This window comes from Colletes latitarsis, chromosome 10, assembly GCF_051014445.1.
Source record: "Colletes latitarsis isolate SP2378_abdomen chromosome 10, iyColLati1, whole genome shotgun sequence".
In the NCBI taxonomy this organism is placed as follows: Eukaryota; Metazoa; Arthropoda; class Insecta; order Hymenoptera; family Colletidae; genus Colletes; species Colletes latitarsis.
This window is the reverse complement of record NC_135143.1, coordinates 18,820,605-18,844,736: the sequence shown is the minus strand read 5'-3', so window position 1 is coordinate 18,844,736 and position 24,132 is coordinate 18,820,605.

Here is a 24,132-nt window from a genome sequence, read left to right as displayed (position 1 = left end):
GCGGCCGCCACCGAAAGCCTTTAAACTTCTCGCTTCTCTTCGTTGCGGCCGCCATTTCTCACTTTCCGTTGCAAGCGGCCGTTACAAATAGTCCCGGCACAGTAAGCTACACGCGTCGATGTAATCGTGAAGACAAAAGTAAAGGGGGTGCGTCGTTGGACTAATTGCGAGAAGTATTAATTTAAACACAAAACGTAAAAGAAACGAACCTTCGTCTCCTGAACGGTACATAAATCACCAAGAAATTAACTTTTTTAACTGCAGTCTACTGGGTCTGGTTCGATAAAAAGTTACGTTGGTTTCTTCATGGTTGAATGATATTTCTATGAAAATAAATAATATATTCGAAGTTTGCAAAATATGACTAAATTTATACGTCTTTAAAACAATCACTTGCAAACAATGTCGTCTCAAAGTTTGAATGTTAAATAATACTTTCTAGACACAGTCTTTATTTTAACATTTTTAACAGAATTTGTTCTATCCCTTCATGAAAAAATGACAGTTTATAGATCCAAGTTGCAAACGAGTATAAAAGTAGAGCAATTATACAAAAATAAGGTGTGTTAGGTCAGCTTTACCGATGACTCCACCAGAATAACATGGACGGAACCCCAATTATTATTTTTGTAACTGTTTATTTGCATTTTCGAAACACGAGACTGGCCAATTAATGTTTAGAAAGCATGGTTATGCTTTCAGAATTTTTAACGAGAGATACAAAGGCGCGTTCATATTCCCTATATAAATTCTCCTACAACCATTATTCTCTTAATCCTCTATAAACCCTTGTAACTCGGAGGCCACATACCAATTATCTACACTTCTTAAGTCTGATTTAACCGTATTATTGATATGTATCAATTGTGGTTGCGAAACAATAGTACAGTAAACGAACCATTTCTCATATCAGGGAGGGTTGGTACAGTTGGAAATTTGTATTCGCTAAAATTTACTTTTCAACCTATGTATCGTTATCTAGACTTTTATCTGTCATAATTTCTTATAATTTGTATTTTTTGCTACTTTGTATTTAATTATATTTAAATATATTTCCTACCACATACCTATTTTCCTTAAATATTCAATATCTGACGGTTCTTAAAGAACTCTTTCCCAGATAAAGTAACAAACTAAATTAACTTGCTTTTTATAACAGTGTCACCTAAAAAATTACTCAAAATATCGTTCATTTTAATAACTTCCGAAGCTTTCCAATGTAATGCTTTCTACAACGAACCTGCATCGACGCGTGCCCCAAAAATGTTCAAAGTTGATTCCCTCAAAACCGAAACCTCGAATGAAAAATGTTTACTCTACATTTTCGATTCACTTTTTCATGTTATTTATTTCTGTAATCACAAAAAGATACCTGATAAGTATCCAAGTGACTTACGAAGGAAAATGCACCGAAAACTTGACGGTACCGCGACACTCGGAAAAGTCACGTGCCTAAAAAGGCGTGAAATAACAATTTCCGAGCAAAACTCGCGAACGAGGAGAAAAATGGCGCATGGATCGTTCGATCGGGCAGCGTTAGAGCAACGATTATCGCCGGCCATTGGGATCGAAGCGCATCAAGCGACACACAACGCGATAGTTGGTAGGGCAAACACCTTGAGTGTACACTCGACGCGCCCGGAGAATTATTGCGTCTGTGATAAACGGCGCGGCAGATTACGCGATTATGGAAGTAGGTCTACCAGTGGCGAGACGAGGCACGCTGCAATCTCGAGGCGAACGGTTTGCACGGACATCGAGACGCGAGCAGACCAGGCTAGAGTCAGAGCTCTCGTTAAAAAGGAACCTCCAGGTCTAAGGGCATTGCTAGGTTGCCTCGAGTGGCGAGTGATTTACGATCGAGCTTCCCGGGGGCAGGAAATTCGTTAGGGGAATCTCTGGATTCGAGATGGGCTCCCGCACGCACCGTGCACAACGCTCAAGATAATGTTAACGAGTCCGTTGGATAAACTGCGCGCTACTCTATGGTTCCTCCTTAATAACCCCATGTCGTGACTTCCTCCTTCGAGTGTGTCTGAATCTCCGTCGACGAGCAACGCTCGTCGATAAACTGCCGCGAATTCATCAGTCGGGGGCCCGTTGTTCGCGCAAAAACCGCCAGTAACTCGCGCTGGATGAACGATGGCTTCTTCGAGGGTAACCCCTTTACGGCACGGAATTGAATAAATGGGGCTGCGTAACGAGAGAGGCTCTGATTGTTCGATCCTGTAGATACAGAGGCTCCAAACCGGGCGCGGAATAACGAGTGAAAGACAATTTTTTATGATTTACTCGTTCAATTAAAAATAGGATTATAATTGTACAGGACACTCCCCTGTTGGATGGTCAAACTTAAAATATGAATTGAGGACCTCGGAATGGAAAAAGAATCGAGAGATATTGATTTCGAAATAATTTAGGTTCCCCTTTGTTGTTCTACAGGGATGAAAATGTAATTATTAAATATTTTGTTCGGAATAGTGGATGAGAAATAGCTGATTGACATTATGTGTTTCTAAGTTTTCTTCATTTTAATGAAGGTCGAAATCCACATAAATATACCATATTCGTTAATAAAATATATACAAAATTTGTTTATTTTACAAAATAATTATTTCGAACGAATGGAGCTTTGGTTACAAACGAGATTCGTTCATATTTCAAGTTTAGCCGTTCAATCTTGGTACACCTTGCATAATGATATTAATTACACGATGAAGAAATAAAAATTCATCGCTATAAATGAATCGAGTAAATATTAAAAATAAATTAATATACGGTTATTCGTAACTATTCGAAGGAAATATAAACTCTGTTCGAGACTAAGAAACAAAAAGTGCTCGAACCAGCGAGTATTATTTTCCTGTCACACGATTCTTTCCTTGAGAGAAACATTTTCTATCGCGCCACCTTTTCGACAAAGAGAAATTGAATTCTTGACATGAAACGATAGTTCACGGAGCAACATAAAGGAAGTTCCATTGAAAAATCGTATTAATTACAAAAGTATGGCGCCCAGAGTAATAGTCTGCGCGGAAGTGTTGATGCGTCAGTAACTTACGAGGGATGCATGATGGTTTCTTCGAAGGTAATCCCTTCACTGCAGGGAATTGGATAAATGGGGCTGCGTAACGAGAGAGGCTCTGATTAGACGATCGTGTACAGTAGCTAGAGATGGTTAAAATTATTATCTAGATGAGTTTAATGAAGCAATGATAGCAAAGATATATTTAAGAAAAATTTACCAAGAAAAATATTATCACAATTGTACGGCTTTCTAATTCACCCCCTTTTTATTTTAATACGCGAAAGTGCTACAGAAAATCTGAAATATATAAATCATCTCTATTACTTATTAAATAATGTCTACGTCTCATAAAAGTTTCCAGAGTCACCTATAATTCTACGATTTTCATCGTAAACCGAGCAGAGAACGATTCATCACTGTAAAGTATCCAATTCGCTGATGTATATACAATACTTTATTAGGTTAGAAGGAAAAATTAATGAGCGAGATTTATTATTCTTTCAACGATCCGCGAAGCAAACGAAGCCAATGTATCGAGCTCCAAGCAATCGTAAGGCAAGGAACGAAATGAAAATTATTAGAATCATTAAAGATTACGCGATACCCTCTTGATCCCTGTTACCCGACGATACTCGGTCGAGATATCCTGGTGATTGGTACTCAGCCATTGGCTATGCAGCTAGAATCGATTCTCTTTCCTAGCAGGAAAGTTCAATTTTCTTCTCCACGCAAAATCGTTATCCTGTACGTCGAGGAATTGGAAAATGGCCCTTAGATCGAATACGGATTCGGTGATAAAATTTTTGTTGGAAAAGATAACGTCATCCTCTATCTAACGCGAGAGTAAAATCAAAGACAATTACATTTATTGTCCGTTCACATAAACGCGTCTTCGTTAAAATCAATGCTTTGGATCAAAATAATTCGGGCATTTTCAGCGAAGTTAAAAAATGAAATATATACAAAAATCGTTGTCTAATACCTCGCAATTTTTATGCAAAATCACTTCGATTTCATAAGATTACAAACCACGCGGTATCATAACATATATTTGTACAGTAAAGATTCTTAAAATGAACCCTCAGTGTTGTGCCAATTTTTCGCACAGTCTTCTAAATATCGCCAATTTTTCGCACAGTCTTCTCATTTGAGAGGGATAGAAATATTCAATTTACGAATCACGTGTTCATTTTACGAATCATTACTGTACTCGGAGCAAATCTATTTGAGCCAACGAGATATGTACTTCACTACATCGAAAAGCATAAGTTTCTTACTAAAGGGTCAATCACTATACGGGGATTAGCCACTTTACACGTTACCCTACCCAATCATTTTACCGATCCCCGACGTCCAAGCCTTGTTTCCGCTTCGCCGTCGCGTTCATTTCCTCGCCTAGCAGTGATTTCTTATCGGTGGGACGCGTACAAATCCGATTTCTCGAAACCCTAGCCATTTTCCAGCATTCGTTGCGTCCACTCTTTCATTTCTGCGTACTTCCTCCATCCGGGGACAGACGGATCGAGCATTCACGGAGAGATCGTTAATCTTCGCCGGCGCGTTGCTTCGTTCCCCATTAGCTTCCCCATCGACCGAGCCGGAATTTACTTTGCTGCTCCGCTCCCGGAACACGAACTCGCGGTACGCGGAATCCTCCCGCGGGTACAGAAAGACTCTCGGACCCGTCCCCCTCGGGAGGACTTGAATTATTTCAATTCTAGCGAAATCGCGGTTTTAACGCCGGAATACAAGACTCGCTTGCTTGCCGATCGCCCCGGGATACCTTGTGTAAGTCCACCGGCTAAACAGCCCTCTTTTGCTCTCTTCTGGTGCTCCTCCCCCCCCACGAACCCCCTTCAGATCGCGCGTTTTTCGTCTTCCTACGCGCTCTACGGTCGCGAATGATTAATAGCATCTTCCGAACACCCAGTGTATTAATATACATTTCGTTTGAGCGCCACGAATCAGGTATTTCTTTTAGTTTCCGGATTCTTGCTATCCTTTTATTCGAAGCTTATTTTTATTCGTTGGTACCGTAAAATGTAGAATCGGTTTATCCGGAAGTCGAGTGTTTATATTTTGGTTCCCAGTTTTGTACCGTATATTTCTATTTATACGAGTTTCAATTTAGTTTTCTATACTTATGTCTTCTACGTTTATACTGCTCGATGAACGTTTTACTGTTGCAGAAATAAGTGAGATAGCAGGAGGAAAGGAAAGCAAAGTTGTAAGGTAACTCTGACCTTAGACGCCGGGGCATTGAAGTCGAGCACTTGTGAGAGAGACAGTTTGAACGTAGCCCCCTAATGGCGAGCACAGAAAGCGTCGTCACGCTATAATAAAGTAAAATTGTAATTCTATCCTGCGACTTTTCCTTCCAAAATTTGCAATTCTAAACAAGTCCCACCTGATTTGAATTTTTCAATCATTACAAAATCGGTTCCTTGCACTTCGATTACTGTAGGAAATACGGTAAATGAATTTCGATAAAAAAGCTTGCTCTGAAATAAAAATAAAAACTAGCCAGACTCTAAGCCTTCGCGGTGACCACCAGATAGATTAACAAGTCAAATACTGCTAAAGATATTGCAAAATTAGCCTCGAACGATAGATTAAGAAAGGCCCAAATACTGTTCGACGATTGTGCTCACAATAGACGAGATTCTTCTCGGATCAGGCAGAAACTAGACGTCTTATCTGCTTCGTTGAATGCTTACCATCGACCGTGAGGAATCCCTGGTACGCGGAATTTTCCCGTGGGCGCAAAAGGACTCGACCTTCCCCTCGGGAAGACTTGAATTATTTCAATTCTAGCGAAATCGCGCAGTTTTAACACGACGCGGGACGGAATACAAGGCGGTCGGTTGGCGATCGCCCCGGGGTACCTCGTGTAAAAGTCGACGCTAAACAGCCCCCTTTTGCTCTGTGCCTCTACCACCCCTACGCCCTTCACCCTCCATTGGGTTTTTGGCCTTCCTACGCGTTATACGGCCGCGAGTGATTAATAACATCTTAGCGCGCGTTAAACGCTCATGCTTCTTCAGATTAGCCCGGGCAAAAATTGCCAAGTTCGAATGCTCGCGCATGCTCGCGGCCACCAAACGAAATAAATCACTTTGGGAAAGGCCCCGGTGCGTTCCTCTGCGAGAGGCCACTCTTTCGTTCCGTCCTACTCTTCCTCTTCTTCTGGTTCCCCTCCTCCTTACTTCTGCGCCTCCTCCGCCGCCTCGTGGCTGCCTTTTTTCCCGCGTGACCTGAGTTATGGCAAATAAAGGAACAAGAACGAGCCGGGGGCCGCGGCTTGAACATATTGTACGCGCCCGTAAATATTATTTTTTGCTATGCACGCGTGACGTCCTCAAGAAAATCCGGGACTTAAACGACCGGGGAAGGGAACGGCCATGCGAAAAATTATTTCCAGGGGACCCCTGGTAAGCGTCCCTTTGAGGGACGTCTTGTACACAGAAAGGGACACGGGACTGATTACAAGCGTGAAAGGAAGGGCCTTGTAATGAGAAAAATCGCAGCTCGAAATGGCGAGATTTTCGAGACCGTTATCGTCAACTTTATATCGCCGAGTGCCATTTTTGCCATTTCGGTTGTCGTGGGTACAGGTGAGAGGTTTTCTAATTTGTTCGAATTAAAGGGAAGTTCGATGAAAGTTAGTAACTAGCGTAATGTTTATTATCACTCTTAGAAATCCAAGTATAGAGTTTTCAAGATTCTGAGATATGGAATGCTGTAAAGTGTACCCAATTGTGAACAGGATGAAACTAATCTTAATTCAGCTTCACAGGTTCAATCAGTTAATTCGAACACTAATTAATTTTGCTATATAAAAACATTCAAGAAATAATTCCTTTTTTGAAAGGTAAAATAAAATTCATAGAATGGTTAGTTGGAAATTACAGTCCTTGTGACAAATATAACTCAATTATGCTGTAATACGTCAACATTTATAATATAACGTTATTAAGAAGTTTTATTTTAACTTAAATTTTTCACAAACTCATTACCTTTCCTCAGAAAGTATACACAATTGTTTGCAAATTGATTCTTGATGGAAGAAAGTTATTTGATTTGCAAGATAAAATATAACATGGATCTCGAGTATTCACACAATTACTTACGCACATTTCAATGTCCCATTGATATTATATTTGCCCATAATTTTTAGATTTCATTGAACAACCTCTATTTTACAATCTACAGATTAATGAAATTATAAGAACGACTCAGATAACGATTCGACAGGATATAAAAGATACAATTCTGTTTGAACGTAACATAATTTACATATTCGACAGATTTAATATTCTACGATTATTAATTAATAACGTCGTACTTTTCCCGGTAAATGTGCACTCCAGACAGAGAAGTCCGGCGAATTCATACGCGGCGTATAACAGTATCGTGTTTAAATCGAAAATCATTACTTCTACACGGTTATCAGCAGTTTCGAGGGAATTACGCTAAATCATCGGTCCGCATCGGATGATTTTAACGTCATAATCAAACGCGGAAATGCTTAGCGCGCAGGTAGAAATCGAATCGTGTGATTAATTATTAGCCCCCGCTAAGTTAATGCTTGTTGCATCGGAATTACCTCGTGGAATAAGTTATTACAGCCAACAAAGGTGGAAACGTTTGGAAAATATCGCGTCCCATTGTTGCGGCGAATCTATTTCCACCGAATGAATGCTCTTAGCGTCAGAAACGAACGAATATATGGGATGATACGAAATAAATCAGGAAATATTTATTCACACGATATTACCCGTTGTCGAACGATGTGCAAGACAATGAAATAGATGATATCGTTTTAGTAATTTTACAATTTCCAAGGATGGTAGAAAATCATTTTAAATGCTTGAAACTTGGAAAAATTCATGGAAAATTATTGCCTTCTTCATCCATAATTTGATTATACGACTTTGTTCATATTTAGTGAAATTAGAGAAGTAGTGTAACTCTGTAGAGAAAGGGGAAAATGAAGTAAATTATAATTGATGTTGTCTCGATGAATAATATAGGATCGTTGAGACAATCTAGTTATGGTTCCTTCGGACACATCGTTCCTGGGAACAAACACAGTTGTATATTTCCTCGTAATAAGCATTAACCGTTATGTACATTCCCTTGATGCAGTTGTGCATTGTGTATGAAGTATAATGCGGTTCAATGGGAAGTACAGTAAACTTTCAGAGATGCGTGGATGGAACGTGAAATGAAAATAGAAAATTTAATGTTTCAAAAACTTCGCGTTTCACCGGATCCATTCGATACAGGAATATTTTTAGCGGACCCTCTAACCTAGAATTAAATGTTTACTATTTTTTAAATAAGGCATCAATGGCTACAGGAGCAGTTTATGATATTAGAAACGCTGCTTGGTTAATCTCATTGACGAGTCCACTGGAAAGAAACACTTTCAATCTTGAAATATATTTGTTTGTACCTTCTAGATGAGATTAGAAAAATTATAAATTGTTTTCAGGGAAAGGTTAAGTAGTATTAATATTAATCAATGGGGAAATATAATATGGAATATTGGTTTGGGCAATTTTTCCTTGATAAACATTCTCTAAATCTGTCAATCTTATGATCATCTCATACCTTGATAAAATATTGTACACTCATTCAAACTTTAATATTCTTGCTTGTATTTATGTTTTATAGTGCAATTTTCGAATTCTTAAAGCCTCAAATATCTTCCTGATTTTGTATCACCACCTCCCCTCTCGTTTAATTTCCTTTTACTTGCTGAATTGATAGTTAATAGTTCTGAAAATAATATCTCGCTGGTCTGGATGTACAATTTCCACTTTTTCACGAATTTATACAGTCGATTTACGATTTTAATTCAATTGATTTAAAACTTTCATCAAATTTGTCTTGTTAGAATATCTAGCCAAGTATGTAATCTTTCGATATGTTGAAAACATTTCTTTTTCAAACATACCAATTCAATATTTAGAAAAAAACCTGATTAGCTAGCAAATTTTAGTTCTTGAAAAGGAACAGCCATTTTGAATTTAGAGAAAAAAAGAAAAAATACTCACATATTTTATAGTAGTTATACAATAGCTATTACGAAATTCTTCTTAGTCTTTCCTAAGAAAAAATTGCGAAATCTCGATGATGAATTTGAGACGTGCAACCCCTTGAGCTCACCTAAATTCACCACTGTCTATTTTTATTACATCGGGGTAACTATTTAATTAACAGACGATTCACTCCTCAGGGTTGCAAACTATTATTTTACAGAAAATAAATACGGAAAGAACAGAGAAATACGCGCGATAGGCAGCTACCATTGTAGCAGGATCGCGAATGTCGGTCATTACCAACGCAGTCAGTTACTATAATACGGTCTCGCGCTTATAAACGCAAGCTGTGACATCGAAATAGAGTGTACAGGACCATTCTTACCGGTATCCGTTCGCTCTCTCGCCCGCCTCTGCGCCGGGGCTCCGTGCTTCGAGGTTGCATCGCGCCGTCTGGAAGCAATCCAAAAGTAAGTATTACAATTTATGAACCAGCTGAGCGCGGGGAATCTGCTCCTAGGATCGTACCCGCCGTCTACGCGCCGCGTAAAGTCGCCATTGTCTGAACGCGCGCGTGCATGCGACCGGAGAACGTTCGTTCCTTCCACGAGAGAAGACTTAAAACGACTTTTTACCCGCACCAAAAGCACGCTGGGAACCGGGGACCCCGAACAGCGTCGTCCATTTTGTTTACGTAACGCGCCGGATCGCACGGAGAAAAGCGGAAAAGAATCTGGTTCCTAAGTTGGCTCGCGAACGGTGATTGTTGATTTTACGTAAGTGGAATGATTCCGCAAATGTCAGACACGGTTATTTATTTCGTAATTGGCCGATCGAACCCACGATTCCGCCGACTTTTATTCGAGTAATTTATTATCTTATTGGAGAATTATGGTGAGTGTTGTACTGGAGACGCTAACCCATTCGAATCGCAGGATACTTTAAAGGCAATCATTTTGTAACGTGCGTGGCGTTCCTGGTATTGTAAGCATTTCGTCGTTGGAAGGCTGTCATTCTTTTAGGGGGGGTGAATTTACTCGAGGATACAATCTTGACTGGGAAACAAATTTTGGTTAAATTAAAAGAAAATGAACGAATTTCTTTTATGTCGATCTCATAAAGAATTGTAAGAAAAAGTGTATGTATTCTACTCAAATCATCTCGTGCTATCTCGAATATAATTTTTTTCTGAAAGCTAATTGAAACCAAAATACAGATAAATTATTGTCGATAATTTCATCGAAAATATTTACAAATATAGATTATTATTTTTATATCGGGAATATATTTAAGTCATAAAGCCCTGTAAGTGTTGTTCACCACTATACATCATTAATTACAATTTCTTTTTCAATTATGATTACCTTGCTGCAAGATAGTTTCGAATGAAAAGGTTCTCTAACTATCTTTGCCCATTCTAATTCCATACAATTTCAATTTTTACAATATGGTTTGACCAAATCTGAAAAAAAAAACAATATTCCATTGAACACAAGATGAATATTTTAAACGAGAACGTTCGTGCGGAGAATGTTGCTGAAGCAACGAACGATTCACGTAGGCAATAACGGAAAGCACGTAGGTGGTTAACGCAAAGGATAGACGTATTTTGCGATCCTTTCAGCTGACCCGATAGATCTTCGCCTCGCGAGTAGCATCGAAAATCATTTGTATTACAACACCGTTGAGCGTGTACTTTCAGCGTCTGAAGCGTCTCGTCTCTATTCGTTCGCGATGATCGCCCGCGGGCTCTCGCGATTCGCATCGTTCATTACCCGTTGCATTCCGCGACCCATATAAAATTCTCCTGAACCCTGACGACCATTAGTTGCGGCCTCGTCAACCGCGAAGCGATAATTAAACGCTGGATCGCGCGTTGGGTTCGCACGCAGCTTGCGAGCGATGCTCAACGCGCGAGACGGACAATTGAATGAGCAACTCAACGATCCTTGGCCACGCAGGGGTGGAAAACGTAATCCAACCGCGAAAGATCGAGTAAGTTTACTTCGAAGAAGTTTCGAGTAAAACGGAAGTCGACTTGGTCAGATCCGACGAGAAAAACTCTCGACTTCTCTACCTTTAATTTTAATCTGTATTCTCAGTATGGCTGATTACAAGTACAAAATATCAATAATATCGATCAATCAAATGACGCTTAAAATAATTTTATTTTAGGGTAAATATTATGGTTTACAAGTTTTTTCGAGATCAGTCCTTTTAAGATTTCAAAGAACACTGGAGGCAATAGATATTTTCCTCTGACATTTCTTCCTACCACCAAGAGCAAAGAAGACATTTCACTTATATTATTTAAATTTATTACGTACCATGATCTTAGTTTATATTTTTCTCTAAATTGTAGTCTTTTCAATTCTATAGATTACTCAACTAGCGCGAGATTGAAGTTGCTTCTTCGTTTAGAATTGTCTAGTTACCACCTCTAATTATTTTAAATACTGCAACAGGGATTTGTAAACTAGAGGCATCTAATTGGACGAACATTTGTATTATATAAAGTTTCGACAAAATTGACGTCCGACAGACCACGAAGTCCCCTCGAAATTATTTAATTAGTTTTAGCGTGTACGAAGAGTTTTCTCGTTTAAAAAATAAATAATTAGATGAAAGTAGGTTAAGATCGAAGGTGGGCAGGTCGAGCTCCTTTCACGCGAGAATTATTGACCGAATTTCCGCGGAAAGCCGCGACCGGTGACGCAAGCACGAGAAGAGAACCGAGGATCTTCTAGAAATCCACATCGCGAGGTCTTAGCGGTTGAATAATGTAACGGGCATCGGGCTGAATGATTTAAAAGTAAAAGTCCTGAGCGACGTCACCGAAGAAGGGTAGAAACGGCGGTCCAGGCGGCGAGAAACGAAAAGTTTCATGTTATTCCATGCCGGGAAACAGGCCCTTTGGGGTGCGAGTAAGAGATTAACATGGAAAGTTTCGCGGCGTTGCTGAAGTTTGCATCGAGTACAGAGGGTGGGGACCAAATGAACCGGCGTCATTCTTTCGCCCGAATGGAAATGGAAAAGCTCTTGCCCCCTCCGTGCTCGTGAATCAAGATACACCTCGTTAAAGTTATTTTCAGCCTGAATTTGAAATTATACGACACCACCAAACGAATAAACAAAGTCTAGCGCAATATGGGAGCAATCGTAGATCATCGCGCGAACCTCCATTAGGAGAAGGCTCCGAAATATAAATTGTCTTTTACGAAGCATCGTTCGAGATTAAATACGAAACACATTTTTGCTACTCGTTATCGTGAGATCGATTATCGATTTATTATTTTCTTAACTATTGGTTTGAAGATTGTAGGCTACGTACCATTATAAATAAAAACTAAGAGTAAATCAAATAGAGCGTTCCTCGTTTATTCTATACCTTAGTACTGAAAATAGTTGTCATATTTTTCCAACTTACAACCTTCTAAGCGTTAATTAAGAGGATATCAAAGTTATCAAAGCTACCTACCCCTAATAATAACTATTTCTAACAAAATTCTATTTGTTACCCAATATTTAACCAAATACTCTCTTCGCCCATTCCGCGAATCGGCCAATCAGGACCACCCACCGATGGCACTGTCGATCGAAATCCAGTGCATCGTGTATCGGGCTAAAAACTTTTTCCAAAATCCGTTTCTCCGTATTTACACCTCGTTGAACCGTGCACCCACGCTGCTGTTACGCGTCGGTGAATGCACAGTCGGCGAACGGGCGCGCGACAACAAGAAAAAAATGGAATTGTCACCGACTTGTGTTTGCTCGCGGCTGAAAAAAAAAACCGAAGTCTCGAAAGGCTGCGTTAACGAACTATTCGCTTCGGAGAAATTACCCGTTTATACCGTCTAGCTGTCAGTTCTGGGTCACCGGTACGGCGCATTAGACTTTCCTGCCCGACATTAATAACCCATAAATAGCAAGCGCGTACACGTGGACCCTCCCAGGACCACCGTGGTTCGCCGGTGGTGCACATGCACGCTCGTATGCACGTGTTACGCGAAGAATTCATTTCACCGGCCTGCTGCGGGATAAGGAATGGGATCCCGACCTGCCTGACCGTTTCACGCCTAACACGCCGCAAGACGGACACGACGTCGTAATAATAAACACCGCGATCGGCGTGCATTGCTTTCGCGGTAGTCACGAGACCACTCCCAAAGTCGTTTGTCGGTATCGCCGTGCATGCCTTGTCGCGCATCGATTCCATGACAATGACTCCGAAACGGTATCAGGTGTGAAATTAGAACGGTATAACTCTGGGATATTGGATCCATTTAGTAATACAGCAACCAATCTTAAAATGAACACCGTTCTGTGTTTGGGGTGTTCATTTTCCTTAGAAGAGAAGCGAAAGACAGTTATTTACAGTAAGAAGCACAACTGAATAATCACAAGGTTTGTATAGATCATTATTTACTGCTAAGAATATGAGAGAATATTAAAAAACAAACATTATAGTTATCTTTACTACAGTGAAAGAAACTTTTTCAGTAATTAATGTCTTCTTGGCAATGAAGAAAAGAATAAATTGACTCGGTTTTGCACCAGCTCGTAAAAACAATGTTTACATGAAATGTCTTAGCGATATGTTTGCATCTAGCAATTTCAAATTATTACAATATGCTATTCTACATCTTGGCACTCAATTGCTCGCAATCAGTCGAACAGAAAAATACGCAAGAATAAATACGTGTCGAATTTTCCCAAATTGTTCAACTTACGAATCACGCGTGGAGTTCATTTTAAAGATCGATACTGTGTACGAAGTGTCGTAGGATTTTATAAATGAAGTATACAGTAATGATTCTTAAAATGAACCCCATGATTCGTAAGTTGAACGTTTCTATGAAATTTAAACTAATTTATACAATAAGGAAAAAAGATAGAAATGATATGATCCAAACAATTTTTAACCTTGCAATTATATGCTAAACTTGAATTTCTGTTAAAGAATTGGAGTTGCTAAATACCATTTGTAATTGATTTTTCGTCATATTAAGTATCATTTCTATTCAATTTTGATGTACTGATTTCAAATCCGTCAGCAATTTCTATTTAGCGTTTCTCGATTTTAAGAAAAGAGCGATCTTCAGATCTATCGATAATATTCGATTTATTTAATATATATTTGCAAAATTTATCTAGACAGAAAGTATATACGTAGATATACGTACGAATATCTGCTATAGGCTCGTTCGACAACTGTTTTGTACAGCGTGGAAGAGATCGAGCAACCGTTTTAGGATTGAAATTCCCGTCTCGAGTGGCGGTGAAATTTGAAGTTCCATATCGGATCGTGGAAATGTTATCCGAGCAGTTCCTCGGAAGAACGCGATTTATTGCAACGATTCACGCGCGCGAACGTAGAAACCGAGCACAGCGAAGCGAAATTCGCCTCCAATTTACCCGATTCGTCTGATTTCTATATTTTTCGAAGCGCTTTACTTGACGAAGGTGTACATTACCGAGATAAGCCTTTAGCCTTTTATCGATCGCGTGCATTTTTTAACCCAACCGGTCACGAGTGTAATGATAATCAACAGCTGTAAATTTTATCGTTACACTGATAATAAAACTGTCTCCGTGCCGTTCTGATAAAAGATACGGGAAAACGTTTGCCTTTATTACGCGAACTTATCGCGAAAAATGACTGAAAATTAGCAACACATAAACAGCAGTCGATAAAACACCCTCGATCGTGAATTACAATCGTTTGGCGTACATAGTGACAAATATTGCACATCAAACACAAACTCAAACGCGAGTCATTTCGTGTCAAATCAAAAATTTGTATAACAAAATGTAATTAATCTTCTTTGTTAATATACTGTAGCGACTAAATGAATAAAACGGAGATTTTCTGTTGTTTAACATCATATAATATAACAATACCTTCCTTGGAATTCTAAAGTGAATTAAAAAAGTTCAATCGAATAGCAAAAGATTATCGAATTTAGTAAAGTTTCTAAAACAAAAATATTTGTACACTGTAAAATCATTTCTGCAATCGAACCAAAATTTATTCAGATAGATTCATCTATCGTGGATGAAAATAAAAAGGGCAACGTACGAGTCTTGAATAATTCCGAAGATAAAAATTCATTCATAAAGGCAGTTCTCGTTGAAATTGGTAGAAACTACGAACTTCGAGGGTTGGTATCTTTTAAAGAACTAGACGAATAGAAGAATGATGACTTAAACTCGCCCCAATTTTACGTGGACTGCCATACGTTTCGACATTATCAAATTTCCTGACCCCGTGGTACAAATGTGATCGATTTAACGTGGAATGGCCCACGCAACGCGCGCCATTCGAAGGCACAGTGATATCTACCGACATTAATCAGACGCACGGCGCGCGTCGTTCTTTCCAATCCGTTTCCACTTATTCTTTCGCCGGATGGCTAATTTACGATGCAATGAAACACTATCTTGCACTCCTCGCATCCTTACCGCTATATTTTATTGTACACTTCGGCCAGGAATGCTTTCACCGGGATCCTTAAAATCTTTTACAACGCACTAAAAGTTTCGTCTATGCACGATTATTCCCGTTCCATATTACATTCTTTCGCTTTTATTGTCGAACCGGGACGATGCACGGACCGCCGAAATAAATTCAAATGCAACCTTTATTCCCGTATGCAGGACCGCGCGCGGATGTAGACGGCATTAATAATTTTATACGCCGAGAACAGAGCCACTTTTAAGGCGGCTGAGAAAACGCTTTCACGCTTCAGACCACCTCCTGCAAATTTTACCCCGTCGATACGGCGATAATCCACCCCCGTTGATCCGAGGTTGAAACTCAACTTTTCGTAAAAACCTTGGAACGTCGCTTTTCGTTAATTGCGTACAGTAACACTTGCCATTTGACATTTGTTAAGAAAACACACGACGACGATTATATATTCATTCTGAGGATGAGCATGGTGATGTATTAAGAACGATTAAAAATGACAGAAAAGAAACATTGTAATTATATATTGTAGAACAACTTAAGTGAAATTTTTAAATAACACCAAATATAAAATTTTTTATTCTAATCGGCTCCTGATGGATGTACAAAGTTTTAGCAAAATATCTGGCTGAGTATTAATGGTACTAACGCTACTATTTTCTAATGAAATAATTTGAAACAAATGTAAATAGAGAATCTTTTTGAACTGTACTTTATCGAGGTTCAAGAGGGATTGAATGTTTCGTTAAATGCTAGGAAACATAAGTGACCTACCATTATGTAACCTAACATCGAAGGTAATATTAAATTAATTAAGTGTAATTAATTTAATATTATCTTCGATGTTAGGTTACGTAAGTCAGCACAATCACGCTTATTATGCATGTGTATTAGCGTAAAAGAGGGAGATCGAACCGATCGGTGGCTGTGTGTTAAGAACCGCACTGGTTACGACAGTTCCACCGATGAAATGGTTTAATGATTTCTAAATGGAGAACTGTGTCACGAGTGCTCAAACGAACGAGCGATGCCTCGGCAGATAACGCGACACACTCGCGATTTCACTCGTGGATCACGGTGTTCAGACCCTCGAGACATTAACTCCATTTTTACAAAGGACATTTCCCGTTACGCCGATCGTTGCAACAGAATACAGGAACTTTCTCCCGCGGCGAACAAAATTCATGCAGGAAACCAGAAGGGTCGTCTCAGGGATTCTATCGATACTACATGGCCGAAACATTTCTTTCCTCTTAAATTATTTTCAAACTGCGGTAACATGACATTTAAAAAAATAGAATAAATTCAACTCAGCTTGGATAAAGTTCATGAACCACTGAAAGGGTTTAAAAATACCATTTCAGGAACTATTCGTCTATAATAGTTAAGTACTTTATGTAAAATGGATTAATCGTTCTACGATAAAGACACTCTGCTGTTCGTAAGCTTTCCATACCATAATTAATATAAAGTTTTGTAATAAATTAATTTTTTCCAGTAAATCGTGGTGTTAGTATATTTTGTCTACAGTACTAAGAATTTATCCACCATCGTTTACTAACAATTCGATAGATGTTATATTAACTCAGTTTCTAGATTAAAAATCACCAAAATACATAAGTCATAAATTTGTTTCATTGCTTCTGCGTTCACGATTCAACTCTGAAATCCCATATATTACAATACAGCTCTGTGTGTACCGTGCAAAGATTAAACAAATTTTTATCGCGTATCGGTCGTTAGGGGGTTCGATTAGACGTCGATGGAATTCGTGTGAGTCAAGCTAGACGACCGTGGAGAGGAACTTTTTATTACGGCGGCCCAGTCATGCGTGCGATACTGCAGGGCATACGTGCCCGGATTGAAACGAGTTAAATATTAAAAGAACGCTCACCATCCAAACGCGCAAAAAAAATCTTCATCCTACCGGGGCAACAAAAAACCGTCTAAATTTTGACAAATAATTTTTCTACGAAAATGTAAACAGTCTTTTTCTCATCCATTCTCTCCTCTACAGTTTCGAATATGATATTTATCAAGCAAAACGATTATAAACAAGGTATATTTCAGTAACGATGTGTTTCTGGACTCACAAAATGGAGTACTGTGTTCTAGGGTTAAATAATTTTGCTACGAAAGTGTAAGTAGTCTTCTTCCCAATCAATTTTCTCCTCTACAGTTTCGAATATGATATTTATCAACCAAAACGATTATAAACACCGTAAATTTCGGTAACGATGTATTTCTGGACTCACAAAATGGAGTACGGTGTTCTAGGGTTAAATAATTTTGCTACGAAAGTGTAAGTAGTCTTCTTCCCAATCAATTTTCTCCTCTACAGTTTCGAATATAATATTAATCAAGCAAAACGATTATAAACAAGGTATATTTCAGTAACGATGTGTTTCTGGACTCACAAAATGAAGTACGGTGTTCTAGGGTTAAATAATTTTGCTACGAAAGTGTAAGTAGTCTTCTTCCCGATCAATTTTCTCCTCTACAGTTTCGAATATGATATTTATCAACCAAAACGATTATAAACACCGTAAATTTCGGTAACGATGTATTTCTGGACTCACAAAATGGAGTACGGTGTTCTAGGGTTAAATAATTTTGCTACGAAAGTGTAAGTAGTCTTCTTCCCAATCAATTTTCTCCTCTACAGTTTCGAATATGATATTTATCAACCAAAACGATTATAAACAAGGTATATTTCAGTAACGATGTGTTTCTGGACTCACAAAATGGAGTACGGTGTTCTAGGGTTAAATAATTTTGCTACGAAAGTGTAAGTAGTCTTCTTCCCAATCAATTTTCTCCTCTACAGTTTCGAATATGATATTTATCAACCAAAACGATTATAAACACCGTAAATTTCGGTAACGATGTGTTTCTGGACTCACAAAATGGAGTACGGTGTTCTAGGGTTAAATAATTTTGCTACGAAAGTGTAAGTAGTCTTCTTCCCGATCAATTTTCTCCTCTACAGTTACGATTATGAACAACGTTTTCCATAGCGATGTCTTGTTGGATCCACAAAATGGAGTACGGTATTCCGGGATTAAACGCCGCGAAACTCAAATAATATATTGTCGGATCATTTTGTCGCGTGTTTGGCCGACGTCAGCTGAAGAATTAAATAAATTCGCACGGTAAAAACCACGATCCGCGAATCATCGGGCATCGAACGGAGGACGATCGCGCGCCGATCGCGTGATAATCTCTTTTTAATTTCACAGCGTGTTGAACCTCATTTCGCGGGGAGCATCGTTCCGTGCCGCGTGTCTTTCAATCGCAACAAAGCGGAATTTTTGCGGGCGCCCGTCGTAATCGCGTTTTCGCGTGTTACATAACGGGTATTCCTTTTCAACCGTAAACGTTCAATTCGCTCTTCGACGATGCGGCGCGATACAGCAATAGGCGCCGTGGAACGCGGACTTTCCCCGTGAAATCTCAAACTCGCCGCTTCGACCATCGTTATCGCCTACCTACGAATTATTCATTGTCGCTTCAGACAATAGAGATTACTTTATCTCCGACGATGCGAGAGGCCCCGTGTACGCCTTGCGTCACGTACTTTCTCGCTGGATTGCCGTAAAAGACACGCTGTATCAAAGCGTGCATTAGCCAATCGTAATTTATACCCAGCGGCGTGTTGCCTAATGTGCAGACCGTTTCCATATCGGCCAGTAAACTGACCTCAAGACGAGACGTTCGCGAAGGGTGGACCTTCCTTGAGAAATCGCCATTGTATATGAAGATTCCAAGTAGGCTTTCCAATTGTCTATCATTCGTGTGCGCGACGAATACTCGAACGCAATGAAATTCGAACGAGGTGACTCACAGTGGAGCAAAACGCGAATCTAATGAAAAATCCTTTTAGGGTCGTTCTAAAGAGGAGACTTTGCTCTTTAAATACGTGGTAGTCTCAATGTTGGAATAAGTTTTTTAAACTCTTTACAACCATTTGATTCTATCTAATATTTGAAAGATTGTAATTTTTCTGATTAGCTATTATCGTAGAAGTTCCTTCGAGAAAATTGAATTTTAGGACGTGAAAATAGAGGGACTGATCCTTCAAAACGATTGAAAAAAGATTGTTGGATGATCTCTTTTTAATACGTTAATAATTACTTTAATATTTTGAAGATAAATAGATTTTAGTTACATGAACTCGAAGTTTGTCAAGCTTCCATTAAATTCGTTTCGTCGACCGGTGTAAATTTATGGCAATCCACTTTCGATTTCATGGCCTTGTATGCACAAGTGGGAGGACAAATTAAGCAGATAAATTGGTAATTGTGTGTGTGTGTGTTCGATCATTCTGACGAAATCCTTCTCCCACACCGTGTGTATGTATTCGTGGAAGTGAGAGTCCATGAATCAACGTCCGTATAACCGGTGTTCAGATAACCTACTGCACTCTTTGCTAAACTACGTCTCCTTTAGTTAGAATTCTAGTACGTTTTCAAACACATAACATTTCAACTAACTATTTCAAGTATCTACGGTTACAAGGTTCTAAGAATAAAACGAGATTAAGAATAAATTTACTTGATGATATAAGATATCATTCCTTGCTCTGTTACGTGGAATAAATAAATAGATATTTGTTTATACTTCTACGTCTCGATATACGATTTGGCTCTTTAGGAGTTCCAACGAGCCATCATAAATAATAAGCAAGATTATAATTAAAGCGTTCGAGAACGAAAAGGAATTTGTTATAATAAAATTAAATGAACGAACGTCGTTCGTGCTTTGAAAATTACATTGATTTTATCATCGAACATGCAAATTAATAATCCAACTTGTGAATATAACCTTCCTCTAACTAATGTAATTATTTTTCTAAATGCATTTATAGCGATGGTTTTGAACGTTGAATATTAATAGTACTTCTTATAAATTTACCGTATAATAAAATTTCGTTATTAGTTGGCAGTTCACATATTTCAAATAATAGCGCGCTTTTAATGCTCTGCCGCTATATTGACTGAATTATTACGCAGCAATTTCGTCCAATATCGCGTTACGCTTCGGTCACATCACTTTGACTTTTATATATTGTCCCGGCCTGGTCGTGTTGTATAATTAATAATAAAAATCCAATTTTGCTGTAATTAAAATTTGTTATATCTCGTTTCGCAATATGACGGCAAAATAACTCGTTGGACACGCTTTCACGACTCCTAGGACCGAGTTCAACTTTGTTCTTTTTCACCGTGCATTTTCTCCGCAAAGATAATTATTATAATAGCTCCGTTAAGATTTCCTCCTTTTACAAAATTTAATCCGATCGAATAAACAATTATTATTCCAATACACTCACTACAGACACTACAAATCTAAATTTTGCTTGTTCGTATTCGTACTAATAACTTCAAATGTACTGGAATTTTCTGGATGGGAAAATATTCTCAGACATTGATTATGTAGGTTGTGAAATGACAAATATTCCACATGAAGAAACAAAGAAACATGCAAAATTTGACTTCTACGATGGGATCTGAAAATCTTAGAGAAAAAGATAAGAAGACATTAGACGACGTGCAACCATCTACTAGTTTTGTTGATAATATTTACAAAATAATTCCGAAAATATCTCTCTTATCTAATGCCAAGAAAAAGAGAACTGAAACAAGAGCAAGATATGAAAGTAAATAAATAAATTATTGATCAAGGAAAAAGGGAACAAAAAAAGAAAACCAGAAGATTCAAACTACGAGAATGAAACTTGAAAACCATTTGCGTGGTCTGTTTAGAAAGCAAGGAAGAAAAATTATTTTCGGTTGTGGGGGTCAATTACAATTATTTTTGATCAATAGACACATCCCCAAAATCTTACCCGCTTTCTAGAAAAAAATTCGAGAAGATATGAAATTTTTCGTCAAAATTAAAAAATTTCAAATCATTTTAAAAAAATTATTTTTAAATACGGGGGTCAATTACAATAATTTTCGGTGAGTAGGCATATCCTCGAAATCCTGCGCATTTTCGAGAAAAAAATTCAGTACGGACGGAACTTTGAACGTTAATAACTTTCTAACGAAGCCTCCATCAACAAATTGCTATTCTTGATTTTCGTTCTATTTTGGCGTCCAGAGTCCCCCCTTAAAATTGTTCCCAGGGTTGGCCGAACACCCTGTATAATTATATCATTTGTACATTTGTTTCGTTGTTTTATATTGATTTCTAATATTGTTAAACTATAAATAAAACAGTATAGAAGGCATCAAATATTTAAAAAAAACCTCAAGTAACCGGTACTAAGGGATCTTCCCCTATTCCTTCGGCGATGGACAAGAATCGCACGGCGCGATTGCTGTGTACCCCTTCAGCGAAACCATAAACTCCGGTTCGTCGGTGTCCGGGGAAAAGTGTCGTTGAACCCGGCTTGAAAAGGGAAAAATCGACGACTTTCACGTGGCGGTCGAACGTCGTCCGCGATCGGAGACACGGCTCGGCAGACACGCGCACGGTAAGTGCGTTTTCCCAGACACTCCTTGTTCACTTAGCCAAGATCTGATAGCGGCTAACTACAATCGGAGTTTTCTCCGATCGCCGGTATTATTTACTATATAACGTGTAGGCGAGATCGCGCGCGTGCATACGCCGGCTGTCGATGTATGCCGAACAGATTAAACGGATATATGCAGGTAAGACACGGCGTACGGTCGAACGGAGCGACCGTACGGGCCTCACGGGGTCAGGATTACGACACATTGGATCAACCGCATGCCTTTTGAGCTCTGTAAGGCTCATTCATCTTGGGGGCCGGGTACTGCCTCTCCAATCTCCGCGTGATTATGTATTACATTAATATGTAAGTCGGCCTGCCCACGTGCGGATATTATATCCATCCGAATGCCAACCGTGTCGCCCTTAATACCCTATTCCCCCTTTGATTTTGCAAGGGACAGTTCGGGAGCGAATAGAATCCGCCATAGTGGAGACCACGTACCCCCGGAACGCTGCAATATTTGACGTTTGCTTTGTTGGGACCATGAGTTCGATGACAAAGGTGTGGCTTGATTTTTCGACAAAATTAAATCCATACGTGGTATCTTCATTCTATGTAAAACACTCGTCCAAGGGTAGTACTTAACAAAATTCCAATTGTACAACGAAAGATACTACAGTAGCCAATTCCTGAGACTGCATCGATGAGGCGAATGTTACAAGCCTGGGCATTAAATGCTCATACATAGGACTGTTCAAATTTCCTCGAAAATATGAGAAATGAAGTTAAAAAATAAGGGAAATAAATATGTAAGGCCTTAATGTTGAAAAGAATAGACTGATGATCGCTAGTGGATGTGTTATGAGACGTAACGTTATTAATAAATCGGACTCGACTATTTTAAGATTGAGCTACCATACGAAAATTGTGCAATTTGTAAGTGAAACTACATGTGTACTTTAATTTTTGAACGATTTTAGAATCTGTAGAATAAATAAACATTTCTCTCTATTTCACTCACTTTCAGTGTTTCTCACTTCTCACTGTCACCTGCAGTGCGATCGAGCCTAACAGCCTCCCTCAATAACGTTCGCAAGCTAGCGAATATTAACAAGGGATCACTGTACACGGAGATTTGAGAGAACTAAGTCAAATGACCTATGACATCCACAGGGAATCTAACTAATAACTTAATTACTGGCTCCTTTCGAGCCTGTTGTAATTGTATAAAAAAATAAAACGATACTCTATGACTGACATGGATCGCGTTAAAACCATACGAGAGCTCTTAAATGGATAGATACCTATGTCTTCGTTGAAAAATTTGAATAGAAAAAGGTGTCTTTGTAGCTTAAACATAAAGTGATTTTGTGCCACTTCAAGATCTATCACCTTAAAAAAGCAGTCGAATAGTTAAACAATATTCATTACAGGGAAATGTCGCTCGTATTAAATGAAATTAGAGATCCTCAGCTACAGAAAAGGATTCGAAGAGTAAAGTGTTCTCGCTTTCATTAAAAAGCTATTAAAATTATTGCACAGGAAGTCGCTTGGCTCTTTTTACTTTGCTGGGCAAAAGTACCGACACTTCTAAATCGAGTTTTTACCGTTGAAACGTTAAAGAAACGGTACTTAAAGTTTTATTTATTAATCGTCGATAAGATTCACTCGTAGGTCTTTTCATTACTTTTCGAACGACAGTTACTACTTGTACCTAATCTTAATCTTTGGTTGGGAAAATGTGAACTATCAAAATACAGTAAAAACGTAGAACTATCATTCGAAGAATAGTCGTGTGTCTAATCTTTGCAAATATAATTTACAATACACAAAATTCATTATAATATCAAGTTCTACAATTTGATAAGGTGTAGAAACAACTAAGGGGGCAAAGTTGAATGGTATTACGGTGATATTTATGTTTCTAAAACTTTGTGTTTTTCATGAGTGCAATAATACGCGAGAAAAAAGTAAATATTCTAACTTTTTAATGAAATCGCATATTGTTTTCACTTGTAACATTTTCTCGGAATATTCAACGTGAATATTTTTTGGAATACCTCACATTTTCCATTTTCAAACTATATTTGCAATATTATCAATATTTCTCCAGGTTTTTTTATCG